We start from the raw sequence: 12,020 nt of genomic DNA, 5'->3' as shown, positions 1-12,020 counted from the left end.
TAACTGAAGATTCTGGTTCCTGAAACCGGTCCAGAGGCTGGTTCCAGACTGGGGTTCGATAACTGAAGATTCTGGTTCCTGAAACCGGTCCAGAGGCTGGTTCCAGACTGGGGTCTGATGACCGTAGGTTCAGCTTCCTGAAACCTGTCCAGAGGCTGGTTCCAGACTGGGGTCCGATGACTGAAGATTCTGGTTCCTGAAACCGGTCCAGAGGCTGGTTCCAGACTGGGGTCTGATGACCGTAGGTTCAGCTTCCTGAAACCAGTCTGGAGGCTGGTTCCAGACTGGGGTCCGATGACTGAAGATTCTGGTTCCTGAAACCGGTCCAGAAGCTGGTTCCAGACTGGGGTCTGATGACCGTAGGTTCAGCTTCCTGAAACCAGTCCAGAGGCTGGTTCCAGACTGGGGTCCGATGACTGAAGATTCTGGTTCCTGAAACCGGTCCTGAGGCTGGTTCCAGACTGGGGTCTAGTAACTGAAGGTTCAGCTTCCTGAAACCAGTCTGGAGGCTGGTTCCAGACTGGGGTCCGATAACTGAAGATTCTGGTTCCTGAAACCGGTCCAGAGGCTGGTTCCAGACTGGGGTCCGATAACTGAAGATTCTGGTTCCTGAAACCGGTCCAGAGGCTGGTTCCAGACTGGGGTCCGATAACTGAAGATTCTGGTTCCTGAAACCGGTCCAGAGGCTGGTTCCAGACTGGGGTCCGATGACTGAAGATTCTGGTTCCTGAAACCGGTCCAGAGGCTGGTTCCAGACTGGGGTCTGATGACCGTAGGTTCAGCTTCCTGAAACCAGTCTGGAGGCTGGTTCCAGACTGGGGTCCGATGACTGAAGATTCTGGTTCCTTAAACCGGTCCAGAAGCTGGTTCCAGACTGGGGTCTGATGACCGTAGGTTCAGCTTCCTGAAACCAGTCCAGAGGCTGGTTCCAGACTGGGGTTCAATAACTGAAGATTCTGGTTCCTTGAACCGGTCCAGAAGCTGGTTCCAGACTGGGGTCTGTTGACTGTAGGTTCAGCTTCCTGAAACCAGTCCAGAGGCTGGTTCCAGACTGGGGTCCGATGACTGAAGATTCTGGCTCCTGAAACCGGTCCAGAGGCTGGTTCCAGACTGGGGTCTGATGACTGTAGGTTCAGCTTCCTGAAACCAGTCTGGAGGCTGGTTCCAGACTGGGGTCCGATAACTGAAGATTCTGGTTCCTGAAACCGGTCCAGAGGCTGGTTCCAGACTGGGGTCCGATGACTGAAGATTCTGGTTCCTGAAACCGGTCCAGAGGCTGGTTCCAGACTGGGGTCCGATAACTGAAGATTCTGGTTCCTGAAACCGGTCCAGAGGCTGGTTCCAGACTGGGGTCCGATGACTGAAGATTCTGGTTCCTGAAACCGGTCCAGAGGCTGGTTCCAGACTGGGGTCCGATAACTGAAGATTCTGGTTCCTGAAACCGGTCCAGAGGCTGGTTCCAGACTGGGGTCTGATGACCGTAGGTTCAGCTTCCTGAAACCAGTCCAGAGGCTGGTTCCAGACTGGGGTCCGATGACTGAGGATTCTGGTTCCTGAAACCGGTCCAGAGGCTGGTTCCAGACTGGGGTCCGATGACTGAAGATTCTGGTTCCTGAAACCGGTCCAGAGGCTGGTTCCAGACTGGGGTCCGGTAACTGAAGATTCTGGTTCCTGAAACCGGTCCAGAGGCTGGTTCCAGACTGGGGTCCGATGACTGAAGATTCTGGTTCCTGAAACCGGTCCAGAGGCTGGTTCCAGACTGGGGTCCGATAACTGAAGATTCTGGTTCCTGAAACCGGTCCAGAGGCTGGTTCCAGACTGGGGTCCGATAACTGAAGATTCTGGTTCCTGAAACCGGTCCAGAGGCTGGTTCCAGACTGGGGTTCGATAACTGAAGATTCTGGTTCCTGAAACCGGTCCAGAGGCTGGTTCCAGACTGGGGTCTGATGACCGTAGGTTCAGCTTCCTGAAACCTGTCCAGAGGCTGGTTCCAGACTGGGGTCCGATGACTGAAGATTCTGGTTCCTGAAACCGGTCCAGAGGCTGGTTCCAGACTGGGGTCTGATGACCGTAGGTTCAGCTTCCTGAAACCAGTCTGGAGGCTGGTTCCAGACTGGGGTCCGATGACTGAAGATTCTGGTTCCTGAAACCGGTCCAGAAGCTGGTTCCAGACTGGGGTCTGATGACCGTAGGTTCAGCTTCCTGAAACCAGTCCAGAGGCTGGTTCCAGACTGGGGTCCGATGACTGAAGATTCTGGTTCCTGAAACCGGTCCTGAGGCTGGTTCCAGACTGGGGTCTAGTAACTGAAGGTTCAGCTTCCTGAAACCAGTCTGGAGGCTGGTTCCAGACTGGGGTCCGATAACTGAAGATTCTGGTTCCTGAAACCGGTCCAGAGGCTGGTTCCAGACTGGGGTCCGATAACTGAAGATTCTGGTTCCTGAAACCGGTCCAGAGGCTGGTTCCAGACTGGGGTCCGATAACTGAAGATTCTGGTTCCTGAAACCGGTCCAGAGGCTGGTTCCAGACTGGGGTCCGATGACTGAAGATTCTGGTTCCTGAAACCGGTCCAGAGGCTGGTTCCAGACTGGGGTCTGATGACCGTAGGTTCAGCTTCCTGAAACCAGTCTGGAGGCTGGTTCCAGACTGGGGTCCGATGACTGAAGATTCTGGTTCCTTAAACCGGTCCAGAAGCTGGTTCCAGACTGGGGTCTGATGACCGTAGGTTCAGCTTCCTGAAACCAGTCCAGAGGCTGGTTCCAGACTGGGGTTCAATAACTGAAGATTCTGGTTCCTTGAACCGGTCCAGAAGCTGGTTCCAGACTGGGGTCTGTTGACTGTAGGTTCAGCTTCCTGAAACCAGTCCAGAGGCTGGTTCCAGACTGGGGTCCGATGACTGAAGATTCTGGCTCCTGAAACCGGTCCAGAGGCTGGTTCCAGACTGGGGTCTGATGACTGTAGGTTCAGCTTCCTGAAACCAGTCTGGAGGCTGGTTCCAGACTGGGGTCCGATAACTGAAGATTCTGGTTCCTGAAACCGGTCCAGAGGCTGGTTCCAGACTGGGGTCCGATGACTGAAGATTCTGGTTCCTGAAACCGGTCCAGAGGCTGGTTCCAGACTGGGGTCCGATAACTGAAGATTCTGGTTCCTGAAACCGGTCCAGAGGCTGGTTCCAGACTGGGGTCTGATGACCGTAGGTTCAGCTTCCTGAAACCAGTCCAGAGGCTGGTTCCAGACTGGGGTCCGATGACTGAGGATTCTGGTTCCTGAAACCGGTCCAGAGGCTGGTTCCAGACTGGGGTCCGATGACTGAAGATTCTGGTTCCTGAAACCGGTCCAGAGGCTGGTTCCAGACTGGGGTCCGGTAACTGAAGATTCTGGTTCCTGAAACCGGTCCAGAGGCTGGTTCCAGACTGGGGTCCGATGACTGAAGATTCTGGTTCCTGAAACCGGTCCAGAGGCTGGTTCCATACTGGGGTCCGATGACTGAAGATTCTGGTTCCTGAAACCGGTCCAGAGGCTGGTTCCAGACTGGGGTCCGATAACTGAAGATTCTGGTTCCTGAAACCGGTCCAGAGGCTGGTTCCAGACTGGGGTCTGATGACCGTAGGTTCAGCTTCCTGAAACCAGTCTGGAGGCTGGTTCCAGACTGGGGTCCGATTACTGAAGATTCTGGTTCCTTAAACCGGTCCAGAAGCTGGTTCCAGACTGGGGTCTGATGACCTTAGGTTCAGCTTCCTGAAACCAGTCCAGAGGCTGGTTCCAGACTGGGGTCCGATGACTGAAGATTCTGGTTCCTGAAACCGGTCCTGAGGCTGGTTCCAGACTGGGGTCTGGTAACTGAAGGTTCAGCTTCCTGAAACCAGTCTGGAGGCTGGTTCCAGACTGGGGTCCGATAACTGAAGATTCTGGTTCCTGAAACCGATCCAGAGGCTGGTTCCAGACTGGGGTCCGATAACTGAAGATTCTGGTTCCTGAAACCGGTCCAGAGGCTGGTTCCAGACTGGGGTCCGATAACTGAAGATTCTGGTTCCTGAAACCGGTCCAGAGGCTGGTTCCAGACTGGGGTCCGATGACTGAAGATTCTGGTTCCTGAAACCGGTCCAGAGGCTGGTTCCAGACTGGGGTCCCGTAACTGAAGATTCTGGTTCCTGAAACCGGTCCAGAGGCTGGTTCCAGACTGGGGTCCGATAACTGAAGATTCTGGTTCCAGAAACCGGTCCAGAGGCTGGTTCCAGACTAGGGTCTGGTAACTGAAGGTTCTGGTTCCTGAAACCAGTCCAGAGGCTGGTTCCAGACTGGGGTTCGATAACTGAAGATTCTGGTTCCTTGAACCGGTCCAGAAGCTGGTTCCAGACTGGGGTCTGTTGACTGTAGGTTCAGCTTCCTGAAACCAGTCCAGAGGCTGGTTCCAGACTGGGGTCCGATGACTGAAGATTCTGGCTCCTGAAACTGGTCCAGAGGCTGGTTCCAGACTGGGGTCTGATGACCGTAGGTTCAGCTTCCTGAAACCAGTCTGGAGGCTGGTTCCAGACTGGGGTCCGATAACTGAAGATTCTGGTTCCTGAAACCAGTCCAGAGGCTGGTTCCAGACTGGGGTCTGATGACCTTAGGTTCAGCTTCCTGAAACCAGTCCAGAGGCTGGTTCCAGACTGGGGTCCGATAACTGAAGGTTCTGGTTCCTGAAACTGGTCCAGAGGCTGGTTCCATACTGGGGTCCGATGACTGAAGATTCTGGTTCCTGAAACCGGTCCAGAGGCTGGTTCCAGACTGGGGTCCGATGACTGAAGATTCTGGTTCCTGAAACCGGTCCAGAGGCTGGTTCCAGACTGGGGTCCGATAACTGAAGATTTTGGTTCCTGAAACCGGTCCAGAGGCTGGTTCCAGACTGGGGTCCCGTAACTGAAGATTCTGGTTCCTGAAACCGGTCCAGAGGCTGGTTCCAGACTGGGGTCCGATAACTGAAGATTCTGGTTCCAGAAACCGGTCCAGAGGCTGGTTCCAGACTGGGGTCTGGTAACTGAAGGTTCTGGTTCCTGAAACCAGTCCAGAGGCTGGTTCCAGACTGGGGTTCGATAACTGAAGATTCTGGTTCCTTGAACCGGTCCAGAAGCTGGTTCCAGACTGGGGTCTGTTGACTGTAGGTTCAGCTTCCTGAAACCAGTCCAGAGGCTGGTTCCAGACTGGGGTCCGATGACTGAAGATTCTGGCTCCTGAAACTGGTCCAGAGGCTGGTTCCAGACTGGGGTCTGATGACCGTAGGTTCAGCTTCCTGAAACCAGTCTGGAGGCTGGTTCCAGACTGGGGTCCGATAACTGAAGATTCTGGTTCCTGAAACCGGTCCAGAGGCTGGTTCCAGACTGGGGTCCGATGACTGAAGATTCTGGTTCCTGAAACCGGTCCAGAGGCTGGTTCCAGACTGGGGTCCGATAACTGAAGATTCTGGTTCCTGAAACCGGTCCAGAGGCTGGTTCCAGACTGGGGTCTGATGACCGTAGGTTCAGCTTCCTGAAACCAGTCCAGAGGCTGGTTCCAGACTGGGGTCCGATGACTGAAGATTCTGGTTCCTGAAACCGGTCCAGAGGCTGGTTCCAGACTGGGGTCCGATGACTGAAGATTCTGGTTCCTGAAACCGGTCCAGAGGCTGGTTCCAGACTGGGGTCCGGTAACTGAAGATTCTGGTTCCTGAAACCGGTCCAGAGGCTGGTTCCAGACTGGGGTCCGATGACTGAAGATTCTGGTTCCTGAAACCGGTCCAGAGGCTGGTTCCAGACTGGGGTCCGATGACTGAAGATTCTGGTTCCTGAAACCAGTCCAGAGGCTGGTTCCAGACTGGGGTCCGATAACTGAAGATTCTGGTTCCTGAAACCGGTCCAGAGGCTGGTTCCAGACTGGGGTTCGATAACTGAAGATTCTGGTTCCTGAAACCGGTCCAGAGGCTGGTTCCAGACTGGGGTCTGATGACCGTAGGCTCAGCTTCCTGAAACCGGTCCAGAGGCTGGTTCCAGACTGGGGTCCGATGACTGAAGATTCTGGTTCCTGAAACCGGTCCAGAGGCTGGTTCCAGACTGGGGTCTGATGACCGTAGGTTCAGCTTCCTGAAACCAGTCTGGAGGCTGGTTCCAGACTGGGGTCCGATGACTGAAGATTCTGGTTCCTTAAACCGGTCCAGAAGCTGGTTCCAGACTGGGGTCTGATGACCTTAGGTTCAGCTTCCTGAAACCAGTCCAGAGGCTGGTTCCAGACTGGGGTCCGATGACTGAAGATTCTGGTTCCTGAAACCGGTCCTGAGGCTGGTTCCAGACTGGGGTCTGGTAACTGAAGGTTCAGCTTCCTGAAACCAGTCTGGAGGCTGGTTCCAGACTGGGGTCCGATAACTGAAGATTCTGGTTCCTGAAACCGATCCAGAGGCTGGTTCCAGACTGGGGTCCGATAACTGAAGATTCTGGTTCCTGAAACCGGTCCAGAGGCTGGTTCCAGACTGGGGTCCGATAACTGAAGATTCTGGTTCCTGAAACCGGTCCAGAGGCTGGTTCCAGACTGGGGTCCGATGACTGAAGATTCTGGTTCCTGAAACCGGTCCAGAGGCTGGTTCCAGACTGGGGTCCCGTAACTGAAGATTCTGGTTCCTGAAACCGGTCCAGAGGCTGGTTCCAGACTGGGGTCCGATAACTGAAGATTCTGGTTCCAGAAACCGGTCCAGAGGCTGGTTCCAGACTGGGGTCTGGTAACTGAAGGTTCTGGTTCCTGAAACCAGTCCAGAGGCTGGTTCCAGACTGGGGTTCGATAACTGAAGATTCTGGTTCCTTGAACCGGTCCAGAAGCTGGTTCCAGACTGGGGTCTGTTGACTGTAGGTTCAGCTTCCTGAAACCAGTCCAGAGGCTGGTTCCAGACTGGGGTCCGATGACTGAAGATTCTGGCTCCTGAAACTGGTCCAGAGGCTGGTTCCAGACTGGGGTCTGATGACCGTAGGTTCAGCTTCCTGAAACCAGTCTGGAGGCTGGTTCCAGACTGGGGTCCGATAACTGAAGATTCTGGTTCCTGAAACCAGTCCAGAGGCTGGTTCCAGACTGGGGTCTGATGACCGTAGGTTCAGCTTCCTGAAACCAGTCCAGAGGCTGGTTCCAGACTGGGGTCCGATAACTGAAGGTTCTGGTTCCTGAAACTGGTCCAGAGGCTGGTTCCATACTGGGGTCCGATGACTGAAGATTCTGGTTCCTGAAACCGGTCCAGAGGCTGGTTCCAGACTGGGGTCCGATGACTGAAGATTCTGGTTCCTGAAACCGGTCCAGAGGCTGGTTCCAGACTGGGGTCCGATAACTGAAGATTTTGGTTCCTGAAACCGGTCCAGAGGCTGGTTCCAGACTGGGGTCCCGTAACTGAAGATTCTGGTTCCTGAAACCGGTCCAGAGGCTGGTTCCAGACTGGGGTCCGATAACTGAAGATTCTGGTTCCAGAAACCGGTCCAGAGGCTGGTTCCAGACTGGGGTCTGGTAACTGAAGGTTCTGGTTCCTGAAACCAGTCCAGAGGCTGGTTCCAGACTGGGGTTCGATAACTGAAGATTCTGGTTCCTTGAACCGGTCCAGAAGCTGGTTCCAGACTGGGGTCTGTTGACTGTAGGTTCAGCTTCCTGAAACCAGTCCAGAGGCTGGTTCCAGACTGGGGTCCGATGACTGAAGATTCTGGCTCCTGAAACTGGTCCAGAGGCTGGTTCCAGACTGGGGTCCGATAACTGAAGATTCTGGTTCCTGAAACCGGTCCAGAGGCTGGTTCCAGACTGGGGTCCGATGACTGAAGATTCTGGTTCCTGAAACCGGTCCAGAGGCTGGTTCCAGACTGGGGTCCGATAACTGAAGATTCTGGTTCCTGAAACCGGTCCAGAGGCTGGTTCCAGACTGGGGTCTGATGACCGTAGGTTCAGCTTCCTGAAAACAGTCCAGAGGCTGGTTCCAGACTGGGGTCCGATAACTGAAGGTTCTGGTTCCTGAAACCGGTCCAGAGGCTGGTTCCATACTGGGGTCCGATGACTGAAGATTCTGGTTCCTGAAACCGGTCCAGAGGCTGGTTCCAGACTGGGGTCCGATGACTGAAGATTCTGGTTCCTGAAACCGGTCCTGAGGCTGGTTCCAGACTGGGGTCTGGTAACTGAAGGTTCAGCTTCCTGAAACCAGTCTGGAGGCTGGTTCCAGACTGGGGTCCGATAACTGAAGATTCTGGTTCCTGAAACCGATCCAGAGGCTGGTTCCAGACTGGGGTCCGATAACTGAAGATTCTGGTTCCTGAAACCGGTCCAGAGGCTGGTTCCAGACTGGGGTCCGATAACTGAAGATTCTGGTTCCTGAAACCGGTCCAGAGGCTGGTTCCAGACTGGGGTCCGATGACTGAAGATTCTGGTTCCTGAAACCGGTCCAGAGGCTGGTTCCAGACTGGGGTCCCGTAACTGAAGATTCTGGTTCCTGAAACCGGTCCAGAGGCTGGTTCCAGACTGGGGTCCGATAACTGAAGATTCTGGTTCCAGAAACCGGTCCAGAGGCTGGTTCCAGACTGGGGTCTGGTAACTGAAGGTTCTGGTTCCTGAAACCAGTCCAGAGGCTGGTTCCAGACTGGGGTTCGATAACTGAAGATTCTGGTTCCTTGAACCGGTCCAGAAGCTGGTTCCAGACTGGGGTCTGTTGACTGTAGGTTCAGCTTCCTGAAACCAGTCCAGAGGCTGGTTCCAGACTGGGGTCCGATGACTGAAGATTCTGGCTCCTGAAACTGGTCCAGAGGCTGGTTCCAGAATGGGGTCTGATGACCGTAGGTTCAGCTTCCTGAAACCAGTCTGGAGGCTGGTTCCAGACTGGGGTCCGATAACTGAAGATTCTGGTTCCTGAAACCAGTCCAGAGGCTGGTTCCAGACTGGGGTCTGATGACCGTAGGTTCAGCTTCCTGAAACCAGTCCAGAGGCTGGTTCCAGACTGGGGTCCGATAACTGAAGGTTCTGGTTCCTGAAACTGGTCCAGAGGCTGGTTCCATACTGGGGTCCGATGACTGAAGATTCTGGTTCCTGAAACCGGTCCAGAGGCTGGTTCCAGACTGGGGTCCGATGACTGAAGATTCTGGTTCCTGAAACTGGTCCAGAGGCTGGTTCCAGACTGGGGTCCGATAACTGAAGATTTTGGTTCCTGAAACCGGTCCAGAGGCTGGTTCCAGACTGGGGTCCGATGACTGAAGATTCTGGTTCCTGAAACCGGTCCAGAGGCTGGTTCCAGACTGGGGTCTGATGACCGTAGGTTCATCTTCCTGAAACCAGTCCGGAGGCTGGTTCCAGACTGGGGTCCGATGACTGAAGATTCTGGTTCCTGAAACCAGTCCAGAGGCTGGTTCCAGACTGCGGTCCGATAACTGAAGATTCTGGTTCCTGAAACCGGTCCAGAGGCTGGTTCCAGACTGGGGTTCGATAACTGAAGATTCTGGTTCCTGAAACCGGTCCAGAGGCTGGTTCCAGACTGGGGTTTGATGACCGTAGGTTCAGCTTCCTGAAACCAGTCCAGAGGCTGGTTCCAGACTGGGGTCCGATGACTGAGGATTCTGGTTCCTGAAACCGGTCCAGAGGCTGGTTCCAGACTGGGGTCTGATGACCGTAGGTTCAGCTTCCTGAAACCAGTCTGGAGGCTGGTTCCAGACTGGGGTCCGATGACTGAAGATTCTGGTTCCTTAAACCGGTCCAGAAGCTGGTTCCAGACTGGGGTCTGATGACCGTAGGTTCAGCTTCCTGAAACCAGTCCAGAGGCTGGTTCCAGACTGGGGTCCGATGACTGAAGATTGTGGTTCCTGAAACCGGTCCTGAGGCTGGTTCCAGACTGGGGTCTGGTAACTGAAGGTTCAGCTTCCTGAAACCAGTCTGGAGGCTGGTTCCAGACTGGGGTCCGGTAACTGAAGATTCTGGTTCCAGAAACCGGTCCAGAGGCTGGTTCCAGACTGGGGTCTGGTAACTGAAGGTTCTGGTTCCTGAAATCAGTCCAGAGGCTGGTTCCAGACTGGGGTCTGATAACTGAAGATTCTGGTTCCTGAAACCGGTCCAGAGGCTGGTTCCAGACTGGGGTCTGATAACTGAAGGTTCTGCTTCCTGAAACCAGTCCAGAGGCTGGTTCCAGACTGGGGTCCGATGACTGAAGATTCTGGTTCCTGAAACCAGTCCAGAGGCTGGTTCCATACTGGGGTCCGATGACTGAAGATTCTGGTTCCTGAAACCAGTCCAGAGGCTGGTTCCAGACTGGGGTCTGATGACCGTAGGTTCAGCTTCCTGAAACCAGTCCAGAGGCTGGTTCCAGACTGGGGTCCGATAACTGAAGGTTCTGGTTCCTGAAACTGGTCCAGAGGCTGGTTCCAGACTGGGGTCCGATGACTGAAGATTCTGGTTCCTGAAACCGGTCCAGAGGCTGGTTCCAGACTGGGGTCCGATGACTGAAGATTCTGGTTCCTGAAACCGGTCCAGAGGCTGGTTCCAGACTGGGGTCTGATGACCGTAGGTTCAGCTTCCTGAAACCAGTCCGGAGGCTGGTTCCAGACTGGGGTCCGATGACTGAAGATTCTGGTTCCTGAAACCAGTCCAGAGGCTGGTTCCAGACTGCGGTCCGATAACTGAAGATTCTGGTTCCTGAAACCGGTCCAGAGGCTGGTTCCAGACTGGGGTTCGATAACTGAAGATTCTGGTTCCTGAAACCGGTCCAGAGGCTGGTTCCAGACTGGGGTCTGATGACCGTAGGTTCAGCTTCCTGAAACCAGTCCAGAGGCTGGTTCCAGACTGGGGTCCGATGACTGAAGATTCTGGTTCCTGAAACCGGTCCAGAGGCTGGTTCCAGACTGGGGTCTGATGACCGTAGGTTCAGCTTCCTGAAACCAGTCCAGAGGCTGGTTCCAGACTGGGGTCCGATGACTGAAGATTCTGGTTCCTGAAACCGGTCCTGAGGCTGGTTCCAGACTGGGGTCTGGTAACTGAAGGTTCAGCTTCCTGAAACCAGTCTGGAGGCTGGTTCCAGACTGGGGTCCGATAACTGAAGATTCTGGTTCCTGAAACCGGTCCAGAGGCTGGTTCCAGACTGGGGTCCGATAACTGAAGATTCTGGTTCCTGAAACCGGTCCAGAGGCTGGTTCCAGACTGGGGTCCGATAACTGAAGATTCTGGTTCCTTAAACCGGTCCAGAGGCTTGTTCCAGACTGGGGTCCAATGACTGAAGATTCTGGTCCCTGAAACCGGTCCAGAGGCTGGTCCCAGACTGGGGTCCGATAACTGAAGATTCTGGTTCCTGAAACCGGTCCAGAGGCTGGTTCCAGACTGGGGTCCGATAACTGAAGATTCTGGTTCCTGAAACCGGTCCAGAGGCTGGTTCCAGACTGGGGTCTGGTGACTGAAGATTCTGGTTCCTGAAACCAGTCTGGAGGCTGGTTTTCTTACTGGATCTGATGAATGAAGGTTCTGCTTGTGCAATCTTTAAGAACAACAAGTAACCTGCAGTCTGAGAGTGAAGTGCTGTGTTGGGAAAATCTGGAAGTGTCTTGACGAAGGTTGGAAAGGCTAGTTGGACCTGGAGAAACCACCAGGAACAGTAACAGGCTAAAACAGGGAGATCACGTAAAAGACGAAGAGCTAACTATTGTCAATGGGTCCAGCTGTGTTTGAAGCCAAGATGAAAACAGCTGGTGAACTGTGGCATGACGGTCCTGTTTCAGTCCTCTGCGAGTGATTAGGGGTCACTGCTAAGAGAAAAGGAGCTGAAAAGTTTTCTTCTAAAAACTTTTTCTTAGTTTTTTTAGAATAAAACTACATGTAGTAACTGAATCCTTTGATTCCTAGTCAACATCCAGACATCTATTATCAGGGCATCCCCAGTTTCAGATGATCTAACACGAATGTATTGATACGGCACCACAAGGGCCGACCAAAACAACAGAAGGAAATGTATTACTTTATTTCACAGATCAACAATGACCAAGCTTTTTCCTCATCTACAGATCATTCTGTCAAGTCTGGAATTTCA

Source organism: Telmatherina bonti, assembly GCF_933228915.1.
Source record: "Telmatherina bonti genome assembly, chromosome: 19".
Taxonomy (NCBI): domain Eukaryota; kingdom Metazoa; phylum Chordata; class Actinopteri; order Atheriniformes; family Telmatherinidae; genus Telmatherina; species Telmatherina bonti.
Note: the sequence above shows the minus strand (reverse complement) of the source record.